The sequence below is a fragment of the Rhinolophus sinicus genome, chromosome 17, assembly GCF_057876585.1.
Source record: "Rhinolophus sinicus isolate RSI-liver-muscle chromosome 17, RSI-T2T, whole genome shotgun sequence".
In the NCBI taxonomy this organism is placed as follows: domain Eukaryota; kingdom Metazoa; phylum Chordata; class Mammalia; order Chiroptera; family Rhinolophidae; genus Rhinolophus; species Rhinolophus sinicus.
In genome coordinates, this window is record NC_142517.1 from 72,618,309 (window position 1) to 72,638,052 (window position 19,744).

The 19,744-nt window shown below is 39.1% G+C and overlaps 1 pseudogene; it reads left to right on the plus strand.

Annotated features, from left to right (window-relative positions):
- The first annotated feature begins 10,153 nt into the window (after positions 1 to 10,153).
- LOC141571568 (uncharacterized) lies at positions 10,154 to 10,954 on the plus strand (annotated as a pseudogene).
- Positions 10,955 to 19,744: the final 8,790 nt, after the last annotated feature.

The following is a 19,744-nucleotide window of genomic DNA, read 5'->3' on the forward strand; positions in this document are numbered from 1 at the left end:
CAGACGCACACGCTCATCAACAGGTTCAACTCATTTATCTACAATATGGGAATGGTTTTAATTAAGAGATAACTTCTGTAAGAAAAAAAAAAGACTGCTTTCTCTATTGCTCTTGCTTAATTAGCTTTATCAGAGAAGAAAGCTGGAAACTCATTACCTACTAAGTTTCAGAAACATGACAAGAAGTATCTGTGGGTGGATGTGTGGAGGGGCAGGAGTCATAGAACAAAAAAAAATTTTCTGTATTTCTCAGAATAATCCATTATGAACAAGCTTATATTTTGACCAGTGAGTTAGTTAGGGACACAAGTCATATAACCAACCAGGTGCTGCCATCTCCTCCTAATCCTGCTGGTCAATAGAAAAGAAAGTTGCAGTGAAAACACAAAACCACAAAAAGTAGCTGTTTCTCAAAGTATCAATGATCCTGAGGGACTAATTATAATGGAGACAACTCATATTTGGAATTTGAATTCACCAGATCTGGTTTGAAAGTTAGGCCAGCATTTGTAAACCAAAAAGATGGGGGTGGAGATAAAAACTAGATTTCACTTCTACTGTTTGCTTTGATGAATTCTATGGGCTTTAGAATGAACTCTAATGATGGAAATGAGGTGTACAGAAACTCTGAATTTGGTCACATACAAATGCAAGACTAACCAACCCCAAAATCATATAGTACTAATCATTATATGCAGGTGGAGTGAACAGTAAAATTTCAGTTTGGCTTCAAATCCCTTGCTCTTTCTATTCTGCATGTTGAGTTTTGCTTTTTTTTAAGCACTATTCTGGGGGCGGGGGGGGCGGGAATCAGTCTGTATTAATAATGTTTTTGAATATGTTTAGTTACAGTTAAATGTTTCAGTTGTAAAAATTATAGAACTACTAATAGCAAATAAGATATGACTAGCTATCCAGGAGGGAAAGCAAACCAGTATCCTTCAGAATTAGAAGAAATTCAAAAGATCATTCGTGGCCCTCTATAAAAATTATCAGTTTATCAAATTATCAATTTGTTCTACAGCATTCCCAGAGAGAAATGTCACCAGTTACTTCTAACTTATGCTTCGGGTTCCCACCACTGAACTAGGAACTTAACTATAAAATCAAATATAATATCTCTGACATATTCCAGCCTCTACCCCCCAATCGCACTCCACAGTCCAAGTCCATGTGCACCAGCCTAGTTTTGAGTAGTTGAGGGCAAGGCTCAGTTCCCAAATGTCACTGTGTTGAGTATTTGAGTAAATATTAATCTGTCTAAAATCTAACTACATTTTAATTGCTCCAGCCTTAGCTAGCCTGGGGTATTCACTCTCTGCTCCTTTTTGGTGGTGGTGGTGGTGGTTTGTATACGTAGGAGGGCTACTGACAAAGGATGCTTCAAATTTAAAACTTCGGAGTTTCTGAAGACCTTTTTTCTTGAACAAAAAAAAATAGCCTTTTAGACAAAACACTTGTATAGTCCCAGGTTTTTTATACTTGAATGTTCTTATCTCCTTTACAACTAAACTAAAATCAGTGTGTAAATTCTTTTACTAAAATGCAGCCTTGTGCTATTTGAGATTTTTCAAGAGCTTAGAGAATAGTAGGTTTATTTGCAGCTATATCATATTGATTTTCCTGTCATCATCAGGATTAATTGATTTGCTTCAAATACGATTTTCGTACTACCTGCATCAGAGAATTTCAAAACCTCAGTAAAGAACTTAAAGAACTAGAAAATATATAGGACGTATCATACCAAATAAATATATATCTTTATTTTACTTTGCAAGTTACTCCAAAGAGACTTCTAAATAGTACGAATGAAACATATGGTTGTGGACATAAACCCAGATCAACCAAATGAGAAAAGCAAAAGCTATTTCTTCAGAGCTTGCTATAGCAAGGGAGTGTTGGTTTGCAAACTCCTGGGTGAAATATGAAACTGGCCCCAGAACACAGAGGGGAAAGAGAGATGCAAGATGCAGACCACTCCAGAAAGGTAAGTGACAGGTTTAATAAGCAAAAGAACTTACACACAAGGCTTGTCTTCAGACAAGTGGATCTGTGCATCCAGTCACCAGAATTTCAAAAGTTTATATAGAGGCCTTACCTGGGTTCAGTCCTGTATTCCATCCAGATGGTCTCAACAACACCTTGCTCTCTCAAGGCTGCCTCCTTGAAAATGGTTCCAGCTGTGGGCACAGAGGGGAGAGCATACATTTCAAGGACGGGGATGGGGGTGGAGTCTCCAATTGCCTGGATGGAGCTTGTGGGTCAACAGGGGTCACTTCCCCTCCTTGACCTTCTCCAGCATGCCACCTGTCATGACCGCTCCTACAATCTTACACAACCCCCTCTTCCACAATGCACCTTGAGTGGTCAACAAGGGTTTCATTAGCACAAAGCCGGCTCTTTTGGTGGATATCTGGCTGCACTGGAGGCAGAAAGCACAGCGACAGTATTGGCATGTGCGAAACACAGATCAAGATAATGATTACCAAAATAACCATTTTTTCCACCAAGAACCCCATGATCTGAACCACTGATTTATCAAGTCCTCTAGGGACTAACAATTCCTTGTAATTCCTCTATGGATTTCCAGGGTGCCATGTGCCCGGGGAGATTTCCCTTAGTGGACTAAGCCTTCCTGCAGGCTAGAATAATCCAAGCTATAAGGGAGTGAGAGCTTTGAACCACCTACCGAGCCAGAGACAGGCCATTGCCCCTGTATCCCACAGCCATAATAACCAAGACTGGATACTTTCTTTGGTCTTTTGCTGGAACTTGGCAGCAATGTCAATAAACTCGTATATTCTTGCATCATGAATATTTCTGGAGCTGAGGACTGCTGGCTAGGGTTGTAGTTGCTATGCTATTTCTTTCCTCTGCATTAGGGTCCAATGGCACAGGGTGTTTGTCATGCAGGGTCCCTGGTCCCACTCCCCAAACCAGAATGCAGGATATGGTGAGGCCAAAAAGGAACACCCGCGGAGCTATGGATAGGGGAGTCATACCACTATATTCTCACGGGCGGCTGGGTTGGAGACAAAGGAAGCAGGATCCACAATCCACCATCTGCTTCTCTGCCAACCAACCAACCCTCTAGCATAGCAGTTATATCAGCGGCTAATGGCTAACCAGTAACAGCTGATGGCCAACTAGTCACAGCTGATGGCCATCTACTACCTGAGCCAGCACCTTTCCACGTGAGTCCGAGGGCCTGAAAACTGCCCTCCTGGCTCTGTCTCCACAGCGTTTTGCCTGTTTCACTGACAATCACCACAACATCCTCCTCTTTGGTTTCCTCACTTTCCCAGGGATTCCACCTCTGATTGTCCCAGTCAGGTATCCATTGCTCTTTTTACTCAGATACAGAAAACTCCAAGAAGACTTTTTTTAATCTGTTGAATCTCAAATGACTTCATCTTAAAATAATCTTCATATCAATCCTGGAGTTCTGAGTGAGCCCCCACAACTTATAACACATGGTTTCCTGGTCTGTTTATTATAGATAAGAGGGTTGATTTCCTGGGCAGTATGCTGCAGATTGTGAGTCAGAGTTGTATTTGCATATATGGTCCAGCCATTGTGTCATGCGGGGTGTCATGCCCCGGGGTCTCAGCTCTCGCTCCCCACACAAGAACGCAGGATATGGTGAGGCCAAAAGGAACACCAATGGAGCCATAGATCAGGGAGTCGTATCACTATAGTTTCAATGGCGACTAGTCGAGACACAAAAGCCAACACCCGCCAGTACACCAACGAGGGGTCTTCCTGCGTCCTTGTCTCACTGGCAGCTGGGCGAGACACAGGAAGTGCAGATCATGCTAACTGCACTTGCTAGCTGCAACCCGCCGTCTGCTTCTCTGCTAAACCAACCAACATAGCCACAGCAGTTATATCAGTGGCTAATGGCTAACCAGTAACAGCTAATGGCCAACTAGTCACAGCTGATAGCCATCTACTACCAGAGCTAGCACCTCTCCACATGAGGCTGAGAACCTGGAAACTGCTCTCTGGGACTCTGTCCACACACACTGTCTGTATATTCCGTCTCTCATGGACATGTGTGATGCCGTTTTGCAGGGAAGGAAGGACAGACCTTTTTTCTCATCGTTTTCTTGTAAATCCATATTGTCATGAATGTAAGTGTATGTCTGAGGTTTAAAGGAATTCAGAATGAATATGGAATACTTTCAGCACAGTCAGCTTCTCCTTTTTATTTCCAGTTTAACTGTGCTGCAATTTGTTTGGGAAACTGCATCCCTTAGCCAGTAGACAAAAAGATAATGTAATGAAGATGAATATATAGAGGAGAAAAACATAAAGGCAAATGAAGATGACTCGTGAGAAGGGGTCAGTGCTTTTTCACTAGGAAAGACTCTTGCAATAATTGGTTGTCTGTCTTTAACTCAAGAAAAGAGTCATAGGGAATGTGGCAAGGTGGTGAAGAGAGACAGAGACAAAAAGAAATAGGACAAATAGGAAAATACAATGAGGCTCAATAATTCTAGTTAGCATTTAGCTTTCTTACTACCTAAAGTCGTTAAAGTGATCTTCATCTGCACAAACCAGTGCCCTCTTTCTGTTGCTTTACCAACTCTAAATTGGGTTTTCCTACAATTGTAAAACTAACCACAAGTTCTCATTCTCGTTAAGAGAGAGTACAGAGATTTAAAGTTGGTTGACCCAAGCAAAATAATAAATTGCAGGGAAAATTAAAGGTAGAAAAAAATATTAAAATGACTTTGGGGGGAAAAAAAGGAAGGGCAGTGAAAATATCGCCCTCTTTTTACATGGTGTACCCCATAACTGATATTTCTAAGTAGGCCAGAAGTTTTCAAACCTTAAAATCTTAAGTTTTTTAAAAAGGAACTACAGTGTAATACATGAAATATGTACCATTGTGGGGACAGAGTCCCAGAGAGCAATTTCCAGGCTCTCAGCCTCACGTGGAAAGGTGCTGACTCGGGTAGTAGATGGCCATCAGCTGTGGCTAATTGACCATCAGCTGTAGCCAGTTAGCCAATTAGCCACTGATATAACTGCTGCAGCTGCACTTGTTGGTCAGTCAGTGGGTAGGCAGACAGAGAAGCAGACAGCAAGTTGCAGGTCGTGTGGAACCAGCCTCCAGTGAGACTATAGTGTAACCAGTGAGACTATAGTTGTATGACTGTCCTACCTATGGCTTCACGATATCCTGCGTTTTTATGTGGGGAGCAGGACCAGAGACACCGCAGGCCACCTCGCACGACAACCATCTGTACCAAGAGAGTGACAGATAAGTCAAGATTGGGAAGAAGTTGTCATGCAGGGTTTCACATGAGGTCTCAGCTCCCACTCCCCACATAAAAACTCAGGATATCGTGAGGACAAAAAGGAACACCCACGGAGCCATAGATAAGGGGAGTCATACCACTATAGTCTCCCTGGCGGCTGGGTTGGGGACACAGGAAACAGGATCCAAACGATCTGCAACCTTCTGTCTACTTCTCTGCCAACCAACCAACCCCATTTGCTAACTGCAATCTGCCGTGATAACCGCAATCTGCTGTGCTAACTGCAATCTGCCGTGCCAACTGCAATCCGCCCTTGCTAACTCAGCCATCATCTTCTTGCTAGCCTCCATTTTCTGCTAGCATAGCCATGGCAATTATATTAGTGGCCAGTGGCTCACTGGTTACAGCTGACGGCCAACTAGCCACAGCTAATGGCCATCCAATCACAGTTGATGGCCATTTACTACCTGAGCCAGCACCTTTCCATGTGAGGCTGAGAGGCTGGAAACTGCACTCTTGGCTCTGTCCCCACAATACCACTATATTCTTGCTGGTGCCTGGGTTAGAGGCACACGAAGTAGGATCCACATGATCTGCAATCCGCGGACCGCTTCTCAGCCTGCCAACCATCCAACCAACCAATGCAGTCACAGCAGTTACATCAGCAGCCAATTGGCCAACCAGCTACAGCCAACAGTCAACCAACACCCAAGCCAGCATCCTGCCACACGAGGCCGAGAGCCTGGAAACTGCTCTCTGGAACTCTGTCCCCACAAAGTTGTTAAAATGTGATGTAGATAGGGAGGGCTAATTGGCATCCAACTTAAAATACTCAAGAAATTAGTCTACCCTGCCAAGTCATTAGCTCTTAATAAGATAGGACATAGGTGCTATCCTTCAAAAGGGCAAAAGTTATGTTCATTTTAAATGATAAATTGTGATAACCCTGTGAATTATAAACTATTCAGCTTCACTTAGATTCCCAAAAAGATATTGGATTGAATCTTCACATAATCAATGCAAAATGTCAACAATGCCAATATGGAAGAATGCTCAACCTGATTCTGGGAAGAGGAAATCTCATCATCAAATCCATCTACTATTCTGTGACAGCCAACTGGGCTATGTAGATAAGGTGAATACAATTGATGGAATGCTGTGGACTTAAATGAGATTTTAATTCGATAATGCCTGATTTTTTCACCAACAAAAAGGTTTAGCGTTATTTATAGTGTAGTGTTTGTAAAACTTAAATAAAGATTTGTATCCAAAGGATTCAACAGCTCAAGAATTCAGTATTGCCAGAAGGACATTTCAAGGAGTGCCTCACTTAAACGCAGATATTTTGGTCATGACCTGCAGCCTCCTGAAGCCCCACAATAATTAGTCAGGAAAAGGCATCTTTCTCTCCAGCAGATGGCTACATTCCAGTCCCTACTTACGCCTCACCAAACATCCTTGTGCAAGACACAACCATAAAAGCAGGTATCCTGATGGCAATTCCCTTCATCCTCTCTCTGATCCTCTTTCTCTGTTTTGTTTTTCTCCACTACATACAGCAACTTGTAACATACTTTCTAAATTATTTTGTTTATTTTTTGTATCCTCACACTAGAATGAATATATGCTACATCATGACAAAGATTTTTGTCTCTTTTGTTCACTCTCTTTGTCACCAACATCTGGTGTGACTGATTAGTCATGATAGTGCTCAATAAATATTTGTTGCAGAAACTATAGAGGTAATGGATCAGATCAAATGAAATAAATGAAGGCAAATAAAATAATTTTTGAAGGCAAAAAGAAAGAGAGTGTCAATAATGTCCTACTATGATAGCCAGAGTCAAGAGATGATCAATGGGAATGCATCGTCTTTGATCTAGACCTGAACATCAAGGCATAGCATTAAAAGCTTCCTTTTTCATCCTCCTTTTGGTCCTCTTTGCTCTGCCTGAATTCACCAATATCAATCCCATTTCTAAGGCAGTGTGACAAGAACTCCCTCTAGTGATAGGCAGAAGTCTGTGAAGCCAGTATGAATTGGGGAGACTGGGCTCATTAATTCTCCTATTTAAAAGCAGCATCCATTTTGAAGGATTTCCAGGAAACTGTCACATAGCAAAAGTTACCATTAACTAGAACTATTTTAGGTGGGGGGATGGGGAAGGGAGAGGTGAAGGCTTGTTTCAAAGACTATCATCCCAGAATCCAAGCATACTTCTTTTGAGAAAGGCATACAGTTTTTTTCTCTTTAGCAAAATAAACTTTGATTGTCTTCTATCCTAAAAATTGTTTTAAAAATTATCCTTCTTGAGCTTGTACCCTTTCCAGCTGACCTAATCTCCTGCCTCCTTTCAGAGCCACATTTCAGGATGAAATGGCCTTGAATCATTGTCTCCCCTTTCTTATCTCCAAATATCATACATTTCAACTCACTTCATTAGTCTTCCATCCACACACATTCTCTCCTGGTTCTTCTTCTTTCTCCATCCTTTTGCTGGATCTTTTTGCTCAGCTCTTAGATAGTGGTTGTCTCTTCTTAGTCATCTCTTTATATACTATTCTTGGATAATGACATTTACTCCTTGGAATCAGCTCATGAACATGACCCAAACATCCCTGCCGAACTCCATATTAATATTCTACAAACGTTCATCTCCTCCTAGATGGCCTTCAGTCACATCAAAATTAAGTCTACAAAACTGAATTCTTAAACTCTAATACAAAACCTCTCTTTATTTTTCCCTCCCCAACTGCTCCTCCTCTTTTGGGCCCCCTTATCTGTGAATGGCGTTATTGTCCACTAAGCCCAGGAAAACCATCTCAGAGTTGTCCTTGACTCCTCTCTCACCCTCCGCTCTCATATCCAAAATGTCATGGTTGCAGGTTGAATTCTCCAAAAAGCAGACTCTAAGATGGAGGTTAGTGAGCAGGAAGCTTAAGGAGTGCCCTTGGGGCCAATATCTGTAGAAGACAGGGGAATCAAACAGGATTAAACAGGAGAAGTGAAGTGAAACTTAGATGCAGGCCCAACAACTGCCCCACTGACTCATGGGGAGCTCTGCTGCTAGAGTGACTTTTCAGAGTTACTTTGAAATGGGCCTACATGGCAAGGCGTTTATACTCCCACATCAATACCAACTACATGATTTGCAAGATCCAGTGCAAAATGAAAATGCAAAACTCTGTTTTAAAAACTAAGATGTCAAATACAGTGACAGTACAACATTAAACACAGCACTAGACCCCTTCTGTGCATGGGGTCCTGTGTGACTACACAGGTCACTAGGAAATGAAGCCAGGCCTGTTCCTCATTAGTCATTGGATGTGGGCAAGTCTCTCTGTGGTTGAAACAATTCCTGAAGGAGCTGGAAGCTGAAGGCTGTTTGCCAATGGCACTCCCAGCAACTGGAGCAACTGAACATCATTCAAGCGTGATGTGGGCATGGATCGCAGTATCCACCACAGTCACGAAGCCTATTGATTTTACCACCTTGAAATTTCTGGCATCAATTCTCTCTTCTTAATTGACCCTGCCAGTCAACAGAATTAAGGTTCTCATCATCCCCTAACTACTGGAACAGTCCCATTCTTATTTCCCTTTTTCTATCCCAGCCTTCACATCCTCCATGACGGCATGAGATTGTCACTCCCCTTCTTAAAATACTAAACAGCCTCCCATTGCCCATAAGATTAAAATTTAAACCAATATTTCCCAAGCTATGTTTCATAAAACACTAGTCTTCAGGGTAAAATAAATGTAATGATTGCAAATTTTCTTCTATTTTTTAAGTATTCATGTACTAAAAACACTAAACCATTTACACAGTTGTTGTTATTATTTCATAATAACCACTCCTAAGGATTGGTGAGTGACACCCCAGAGCTCCAGACATGGCAGAAAGAAATTTCCTAATCAGAGAATGTTTTATTCCATCTGCACATTGACCCCTAAACAACATTTACCAGCTACTACTTAGAGACATATCATCGTAACTGATGACCCCTAAACTTTTTTACATTTTATATTCCATTTTAATAATATATGTGATATTATTCAATCCTTTTTATTTTATACATGGGTTTTATGAAATATTTTCCCCATTGGGTCTATGGGTTATGGGAGTTAGTCTGTCACTATTTTTCAGTACTTTTATTCTTTTCACTAATCGACATTTTATTTAAACATTACTTACAGAAGTAGTACACGCAAAAAGATACAAGCTCAATAACTGTACAAACTGATGAATGATCATAAAGTAAACATACTCCTGCAACAACCACCAAAGTCAAGAAATAAAACACGGGTGGCTAACAGCCCCCTTATGCCCCTAGTCAGTGCTCCTGCCCTCCTTCCTAGGATTAACCACTAACCAGCTCCTACCACTTTGTGATCTACTTCAATCCAAGTTTGACTTGCGTGAGTCCCTGTCTACATCTCATTATTATGCCAACTAATGGTGAAGCTGAGATTCAAATTTGACTCTGTTTCTAATGCCTAATGGTTGTTTCCATTCCCTACTGACATAACAGAATTGCTAAGAGAATGAAAAGATAATTATTTCCTCAAATTACAGAAGTTCCCACACTGTACCTTGACAGGAAAGAAAAATACTTTTCACACAGCCAGCAAAATATCTGAATGAAGATGGACATTAAATCTATTTACTTGGCCGTTAAAAGGAATGAAATCTTACCATTTGCAACAACATGGATGGACCTAGAGAATATTATGCTAAGTGAAATAAGTCAGACTGAGAAAGACAAATACCATGTGATCTCACTTGTATGTGGAATATAAAGAACAGAATAAACGAGCAAACAAAACAGAAATAGACTCAGAGATAATAAAGAAAAAAAACAGCCCGAGATCCTGGGAAAGCGAAATGGAGGGTTCTGTATCTAACCTAATGATCTGTAATCTGGCCTACAGCGGGAAGCTGTAGTTGAAGGAAAGGATCCTGGCGGATAAATCCCTGGCTACTAGAACTGACCAGGACAGCAGGACTGCATTGCATTGGGCGTGCTCAGCCGGACATACAGAAATTGTTGAATTCTTGCTGCAACTTGGAGTGCCAGTGAATGATAAAGATGATGCAGGTTGGTCTCCTCTTCATATCGCTGCTTCTGCTGGCCGGGATGAGATTGTAAAAGCCCTTCTAGGAAGAGGTGCTCAAGTGAATGCTGTCAATCAAAATGGCTGTACTCCCCTACATTATGCAGCTTCCAAAAACAGGCATGAGATCACTGTCATGTTACTGGAAGGCGGGGCTAATCCAGACGCTAAGGACCATTATGAGGCTACAGCAATGCACCGGGCGGCGGCCAAGGGTAACTTGAAGACGATTCATATCCTTCTGTACTACAAAGCATCCACAAACATCCAAGACAGTGAGGGTAACACTCCTCTACACTTAGCCTGTGACGAGGAGAGAGTGGAAGAAGCAAAACTGCTGGTGTCTCATGGAGCAAGTATTTACATTGAGAATAAAGAAGAAAAGACACCCCTGCAAGTAGCCAAAGGTGGTCTGGGTTTAACACTCAAGAAATTGGTGGAAGGTTAAGCAGCTTGGCATTATTCTTACTTTGTATGTTTTGTGGTTGTCCCCAGTGTCCTGGAAACTAATGTACGTATGCACAAGACATCATCTATGAGTAATGAAGTTTTTTTCACTTTCAAAGTCTTACACATGTTTTAAATATTGTTTCTGCTGAGGTATTTGTTCTAAGCTTACGATGTGCTTTCCAGACACTGAATAACTGTTGAGATTGTTCTGTTATTGTATATTATTCTCTATTGAATTTTGGTTAATTTTGAGTGTTTCTGTGGCTGTTGTGAGTCTGCAGTACCCTCCCACGCACCCTCTGTCCGTCCACTCTGCGGCAGAATAACTCCAGTAGCATCAGGCCAGTTGTTCTGCCAAATGTTTTTAGGTGGATTCCAGAATGTTCCTTCTGTACAGTTGAAACACATCCTAACTTGTTTTTCAAGCTCACTCAGAGGCCTATACCAAATACATTTCTGATTTTTCAATAGTACATTTAATTTATTTTTGTTACAGGAGGAATACTTGTATATTTTAGAGGACCAAATTTTCAGTCGGAGGGCTATCCAAGTTTGTCATTCATAAACACTAAAATAATAAAAAATGATAGCCCATGTGTCTTATTAATGAGCTATTAATATTTCCCTCCATAAAATGTGCTGTTTTTAAAAGTGAAGTTTTTAAGTACGTATAGGAAGTTGTCCTGTATTGAAAAGAATGTCAAGCTTGTTAATATGCTTTGTAAGAAAAATGTGTTTTGTATTTCAAAAACAAAAAATAAAATGTTGAGAGAGAAAAAAAAAACAAAAAAAAAAAACTGATGGTTGCTAGATGGGAGGGGTTGGGAATGGGGAGAAGGTGAAGAGATTACAAAAGTACAAATTGGTAGTCACAAAATAGTTACAAGGATGTGAAATACAGTATGAAGAATATAATCAATAATGTTGTAAAGATTATGTAGGGTGTCACATGGGCACTGGACTTATCAAGGGGATCACTTCATAGACTGTGTAGATGCCTGACCACTGCGCTGCACACCTGAAGCAGAAGTAAAATAATATTGAATGTCAACTATAATTATATATATACAGGGCCGACCCGGTGGCTCAGGTGGTTAGAGCTCCATGCTCCTAACACCGAAGGCTGCCGGTTTGATTCCCACGTGGGCCAGTGGGCTCTCAACCACAAGGTTGCCAGTTCGGTTCCTGGAGTCCCACAGGGGATGGTGAGCTCTGCCCCCTGCAACTAAGATTGAACACGGCACCTTGAGCTGAGCTGCTGCTGAGCTCCTGGATGGCTCAGTTAGTTGGAGTGCATCCTCTCAACCACAAGGTTGCCAGTTCGACTCCAGCAAGGGATGGTGGGCTGCGCCCCCTGTAACTAGCAACAGCGACTGGACCTGGAGTTGAGCTGCGCCCTCCACAACTGAAACTGAAAGGACAACAACTTGAAGCTAAACGACACCCTCCACAGCTAGGATTGAAGGGACAACAACTTGACTTGGAGAAGGGTCCTGGAGGTACACACTGTTCCCCAATAAAGTCCCCGATAAAGTCCTGTTCCTCTTCCCCAATAAATCTTTTAAAAATAAATAAATAAAGTACAGCATGGGGAATATAGTCAATGGTATCATAACAGCTATATACGACGTCAGAGGGGTACTAGATTGAGGGGTTATCACTTTGTGAAGGGTGTAAATGTCTCATTATTATATTGTTTTGTACGCCTAAAGCTAATTTAAAAAATAAATAAATAAATCTAATTATTTTTAAAATAATGACGCTACTAACTAACATCTTTGGATAGATATAAGAACTGTATATAGGTGTGTGTGTGTGTGTGTGTGTGTATATAACCACATATATGTATATATAACTTGGGCATATAATCCTGCATCTGTAATGCAATAAAACGTATTTTCTAACTTTGGCATAAACTCATTTGGGAGTAACACCTGAGAATATATGAGGCTAAAAATACTCTTTATTTATTATGTAAATATAATATATTATGTAAATATATTTTGCTGGTAAGATATTAATGTTTTGGGGTAAGTTATACTATCCCACATCTCATGAATGGGTCCTGTAATACAGCATAGGTATTATATTATCTAATGCTAGAATCAGATGATTTCTAATCATTGAAAAATCTAGCCACAAAAGTTTGGGCAAGGAATGAGGGGTCTGTACAATGAAGATATTGTGCTGTTGGTATAACAAGTTCTCTTCCCTCACTGTCTACCTCACCCAAATAATAATAATAATAATAATAATAATAATAATAACAATGGAAAGGAAATCTGGTAGTGTACACATAGTTTTTTATGTACTTTGCAAAAGTGTCCTGAAGGAAATTGAGACCTGTGGAAATGTTATAGGCAATAATAATAATTATTATTATTATTATTCAACCAATGCCATCTTCCACTAAAAGATGACCAAAAAATTAGAACGTGATGTTGGAAAACAATCACCATACTGAATGGAAAGCTTATGACTTTCCACAGTTTAACACTTTCATCGTCCCTTCCTAAGAAAATAAACAGAAATGTCATTTCAATGTCATATATACTTGACTTGCAGACTTTTTTCATGTTTGTTGATTTCTGAGATCCAAATGTATCTTACAATTAATGTGTGCATTTAATGTACATGCAAAATAGCTGTGAATAAATCAGGATGAACTTTACAGTCACAGTTATCTAAGGAAAAAAGTTATATCTAGTCATACTTAAAGAATTCACTTTTTGGGCGACTGGTTGGCTCCGTTGGTTAGAGAGCAGTACTAATAACATCAAGATCACGGGTTCGATTACCACATGGGCCAGTGAGCTGCGCCCTCCACAACTAGATTGAAAACAACGATTTGACTTGGAGCCGATGTGTCCTGGAAAAACACATTGTTCCCCAATTAAAAATTTTTTTCAAAAAGAAAGAATTCCCCTTTTTCTACTGGTGGACCACAATTCAATAAAATGACAGAGTATCCATAGGCACTCAGTCAAAGACAGTCACAGAATTCCAAATGGCAGTCTCAGACTATTAGATTTGACACATACAAACCTATTTCAGCAATCGTTTCACAATGCGTAAATTACTTTTAGGAGTTAGCATACCAGAAAATATATTTATTCATTAAGCACACTGTTATATCATTAAGGTATAAATATTTAAAAGATCCAATTAGACTGCAAAAAGACCACAATAAGGAGTACCTAATTCTTAATCATTAGATATTGGTTATAAATATGAAATTATATATATTCATATATATTTATACATAAATATATGTATATATATTGCTATGTAACATTAGTGTGTGCTTAAAAGAAAGATATTATAATGAATACATCATTTTGCAACCTGCTTTTTAAAATGCTGCATAGTATAGAAAAGGCGCCTATTCCACCGACATTTCCCATGCAGATGAACATTTTAACTGTTTCTAATTTTTTGCTATTTCAACTGTGCTTCAGAATATCTCTAAAGCGCACATTAAAAATTGGTACATCCTGGTTGCCTCTAGGAAGAACAAATCATAGAATAGACACCTGGGTTTGAGAAGGACAGTTACTTTTCCCTAAACATCCTTTTATACTATTTGAATATTTTCCACATGACAATAATAACAATTACAATTTCTATAAAAATAGCTTTAAATACAACATCAGCAGTATGCAGGCATTAAAATTGAAAAACAAAAAGCAAAGCTGCAATGAACTTGCCTTCCTGGGCACATTTTTTAGTTTCCATCTACAGGCACTGTGTTAAGAACTATACATATATTGCCTCATTTTGCCTCATTTAATCTTTAAAGTAATCTTACAAGACAGGTATTATTTTCCCCACTTTACAGATAAGGAAATTGAGTGTGAACAAGTTAATTAAATTTCATGAGTCACAGAGAGAGAGAAAGAGAGAGAGAAAATGACAAAACGAAGATTTAAACCAGATCTTTCTGGCACAAAAACCCTTGCTCTCAGTCACTAAATTGTAATAACAACAGCTTCTTCTTTAGAAACGTCTCCTAAACTCTACGACCTCTAACTGTGCTACATCTTTGGGAATCATTTATAGGATTCTAGTGAATGAGGTTTTCTCACACCCCTGGACTTTTCCACATTTGGCCCTTTCTGTTAACATATCTTCCCTTCCTGGTTAATTCCTACTTAACCTTCAGTGGTCAGCTCAAGTTTCATTTCTTGCAAGCTTTCCCTAAATCTCAGACTGAGATGAATTCCTTTTGTCTGCCTTTTGCAACATCCTGTGCTACCAATGTGTTCGAAAAGCTATTAGGTCACCTATGCGTCTCTCAACAGACAAGTCCTTTGGGGTCAGGGAATCTAAATATTACTCATATTACTATTCCCAGTACTAGTAATATTTAGCGTATATTAGGCCCTCAATGACTATATGTTGAATGAAAGTCAAGGACTAATATATACAAAGCACCACAGGATGTTAGAACTAATTCAGGGTTTCCTGTAGACTCAGGAACTTTTAAAATAGATTATCTAGGCTTGACCTAGAACTAATAAATCAGAGTATGTACAAGTAGAACTCTATAAACTGTATTATTTAAAAGGCTTTCTAGGTGATGCCAGGTTAGGGAATATCTGATCTAGTCTACTTGTCTCATGAGTATAGAGATCGAAATTTAAAAAGATTAAATACTTGGTCAAGATTACACAGACAGGTAAACACAGGGCTTGAACCCTACTCTCTTGACTTATACCTGTTTTACTTAATCAGAAAATATTTGTTAAATATGTCTTATGTGAAAAGCATTTTGCTAGGCACTGGAGATACAGTAGACACGGTGTATCAAATAGACAGGGTACTTTTGCCAGAGCCTGCATTGCAATGGGAAACATAGCATTAAACACATGACCATATATGAGTAGTCAGTGGCTTAACTCTCATTTTATTAAAGGAGTAACTGGTGGTACATATGTACATATAACTGGGGGACCTGAGTTAGTTTGGGGGATTGAGGGTTGTCGAGTAAGTCTTATTTTAGCTGAGCCCTGAGGAATACATATATGAGGAATATATATATATAAAATTAGGCTTGTGCTTCTCAATCTCAAATATTCTTGGGCCCATAGGTCCTCTATAAGACTTCCTTTAATTTCATATTTTTATTTTGATGACAATCTTAAAAATTAACAGAAACATTTTTCTGGATCTTTTATGACTGAGTTCTGCCCAAAGCCCATGTTAAACATGTGTATTTTTTATTGAGTTAGCCACAAATAATACATCTCTAATTGTCTCAGGATAATGTGAGAAAAAAAGAGACCTGCATTCCTGCCAAGGGAAGATCAAATGCTCATTATGAATGCTGCAAGAATGAAAGCTTCACAGTGGTCCACGAAGAGGGAGTGGTGGATAAAGTGTGTTATCCCACAGCACCTACGGACCAGTCATGCTGAACTTCAAAGAACTTGGACTATGGGCATCAGGTGTAGATACTGTGCAATTTTCACTTCAACTAAATATCATCTATCCCACTAAATTAATAATGTGAATCGTTATTTGAAAAAGAATGCAGTAAATCTGTATAAAAATAAACAATGATAAATAACCTATATATCTCTGGTGATACATGTTTTAAGAAAGGAAAAAACTATATTAAAATTATGCTGATAGTAATCACTTTGAGCACTTCTTTTAATTGCAGAAGTCAAACGTGACTTGTATTCATCTTTTGTTATGGGTATATATTGAGTACTACAATTTAATACAGTTTTTCTTTCTTAAAATGTGTATACATTTTGTTGGATATATATGTGTGTGTGTATATATATATATATATATATATATATATATATATATATATATATAGTTGCCCTTTGGGAAGAGGAACTGCAAGGTTGGGACAATGGATGGGAGGGAGAATTATTTTTTACTATATACCCTTTTGTCCATTTTTAGTAATTACATAATTTCTTTCTTTTTAGTTAATGTTTTTATTTTGGATGTGATGTTGTCTATGAACTGTCAACATTAAGGAGTTATATCTCTATGTTTTTACTGTTTTATATTGTAATAAAATAATTGAAATCAATGTTTGGACACAAGAAGAAACATGGTGTTTTCCTTTAAAGTGATTCATACATCACCCACTAGGCAAGGTGGAAGTGTGTGAGCATGTTGGGGGTCAGAGGGAGGAAGCACACCAGCAGAGGTGAGGAGGTTCACAGGAGAGAGATCCCATAGGAAGAACAAGAACTCCCAAGCAGCCCTAGCATTGCAGGTGCAGAACCAGCAGGGGGCAGACAAGGTAGACCAGTCCCTGCAATGGGGCCACAGCAAGGATTTTAGTCTTTTCCCTAAGAACAAGAGGCCCTTGTTCTTTATATCATATTAAGCATTTTAATAATCAATTTCTGTTGTAGGCATTTGAAATTCTAAAAACACTTTATTTTAAATATAATTTGTTTCTCTCCAAATTCGTTCAAAATATTAACATTTTATGACATCCAGGCAAGCAAGGAATGGTATTATTTGAATAAAATAAAAGAATTCACAAATTTATAGATTGATAGTATGCAGACCTGCTCTGTTCAATAGAGTAGCTACTAGCCACATGTAGCTAGTGGGCGCTTGAATTGGGGATAGTCCCAGTTGAGGTGTATACTGTGAACATGAAATGCACACTGGATTTCAAAGAATACCAAAAAAGATTATAGCATAGCACATTAAAATATGCCTACATTGATTATAGGTTAAATATTATTTGGGATATATTGAAATAAATAAAATACATTACTTTTTCATGTTTCTTTTTATAAATACTTTTTGAATGTGGCTACTAGAAAATATTATATTTTCACATTGGTTCACATTATATTTCTATTTGGACAGCACTGATACACAACCTTTACACTAATATATGCATAATTTTTAAAAATCATTAAATTCATGGTATGTACTTAGCACCATTGTAAGTGCTTTTACATACGTTAACGCATTTAATCCTCACATGAGCCTAATGAGACAGGTGCTATTAATACCCCATTTTGCAGATTAATAAATTGAAGAATGATTGCTGCATACAACATTTTTGGAAGGGTACATAAGAAACTGACAATAGTGGTGTTGTCTTGAGGAGAAACTGGACATTAAGGTGTTGAAATAAATTTCTAGGCACCAGATGTCACCGCTCTTGCCCGGGGTGCCACACCAGCAAACCAAAACGTAGATGATATTCCTATCCCTGTAAATGTTCCATTTGACCAGAAAAACAATATAACCAGTTGTCATGCGGGGTGTCAGGCGGGGTCTCTGGTCCTGCTCCCCACATAAGAACGCAGGACATAGTGAGGCCAAAAAGGAACACCCACGGAGCCATAGATAGGGGAGTCATACCACTATATTCTGGCTGGTGGCTGGGTTGGAGACACAGGAAGCAGGAGCCACACAATCCGCAACCTGCCGTCTGCTTCTCTGCCAATCAACCAACCCCACTTGCTAACTGCAATCTGCCGTGCCAACTGCAATTCGCCCTTGCTAGCTCAGCCACCATCTTCTTGCTAGCCCCCATTTTCTGCTAGTGTAGCCACGGCAGTTATATTAGTGGCCAATGGCTCACTGGTTACAGCTGACAGCCAATTAGCCACAGCTGATGGCCATCCAATCACATTTGATAGCCATTTACTACCTGAGCCAGCACCTTTCCACGTGAGGCCGAGAGCCTGGAAACTGCACTCCTGGCTCTGTCCCCACACTAGTCAATTCCCAAAGTTTAAGCCAACTTTGGGCTTTACACTTACTTCCATGTTTCTTATTCTTTATCCTATAAAAGCTTCCTGCCTTCTGCCCCAGTTTGCAGTTCTCTGCATCCTTGTGAACAGAGACTGTCCACTTCATGAAATGTTAAATAAAGTTCGTATCACCTAAATTGTCTTCTTTAATCATTTTTAACAAGTCAGGGATAAAAGGGGGGTTGATTTTTATCATTTATCGTTTTGTATAGGTTGAATGTTGTTACAATATGAATATGTCATTTGCTACCACTTCAATTTAAATATAAAAATAGAGGGTGCCAAAAAATTTATCCACATTTTAAGAAAGGAAAGAAACTGTATTAAAAATGTAATAATATATACTTACAACAAAAGATGAATACAAGTGACGTTTGACTTCGGCAATTACAAGAGGTGCTCAAAGTGGTTACCATCAGCGTAATTTTAATAGTTTTTTTCTTTCTTAAAATGTGTGTACATTTTTTTGGCACTCTGTATATTGGGACAATCCACCAAAACACAGTGTTAAGAGCACAAGCTCAAGTACAATTAAGTATGATTAAGTACTTAACTGAGAGTAATTGACAGAAGATAGGTTAGAAATCAAAACATAAAAACCATTGAAGAATTTGCACCTTTTAATCTAATCAGGCATGTCTTCCTTGCTTATTACCTATAATCTGCCAAAGTGAAGGTGTTTTTTGAGTATTCAATAAGTCTAATTGCCAAAGTTTTCACTTGGAAGAGCCAGGCTCAGTAAGTGCTTCCTCAGATTATAGTTTTCACCAAAAGAAAAGGCCTGTAAAGAGCAAACGCATCTTGATTCGTTTATGCCTGCTGTATGTATCGTAAACTGGGTAATGTTCTTCCTTCATGTAAATATGAATTCAACTTCTGCAATGTACATGAATTCATTAAGGTTTTCCTAAAAACATGAATTAGAAGGCCTGTGTGAGCCAAGGTCAAGTTCACTATGGCTGAGTAGATGATTCCTGTTGTTTCAACAACACTTCTATACTAATCACCACTCTAAGATCTCTTAAGTAACAGCTTGTGTTTACTGAAAATTTGCTCTCTCATATGAAGGCCTCAAGGGCAGGATCAGTCTGGAAAGTTTGAGGAACAGCAAAAGTAACTGCGCCCTGGAGTAATGTAAATGATGTTGGATCTGTTAACAG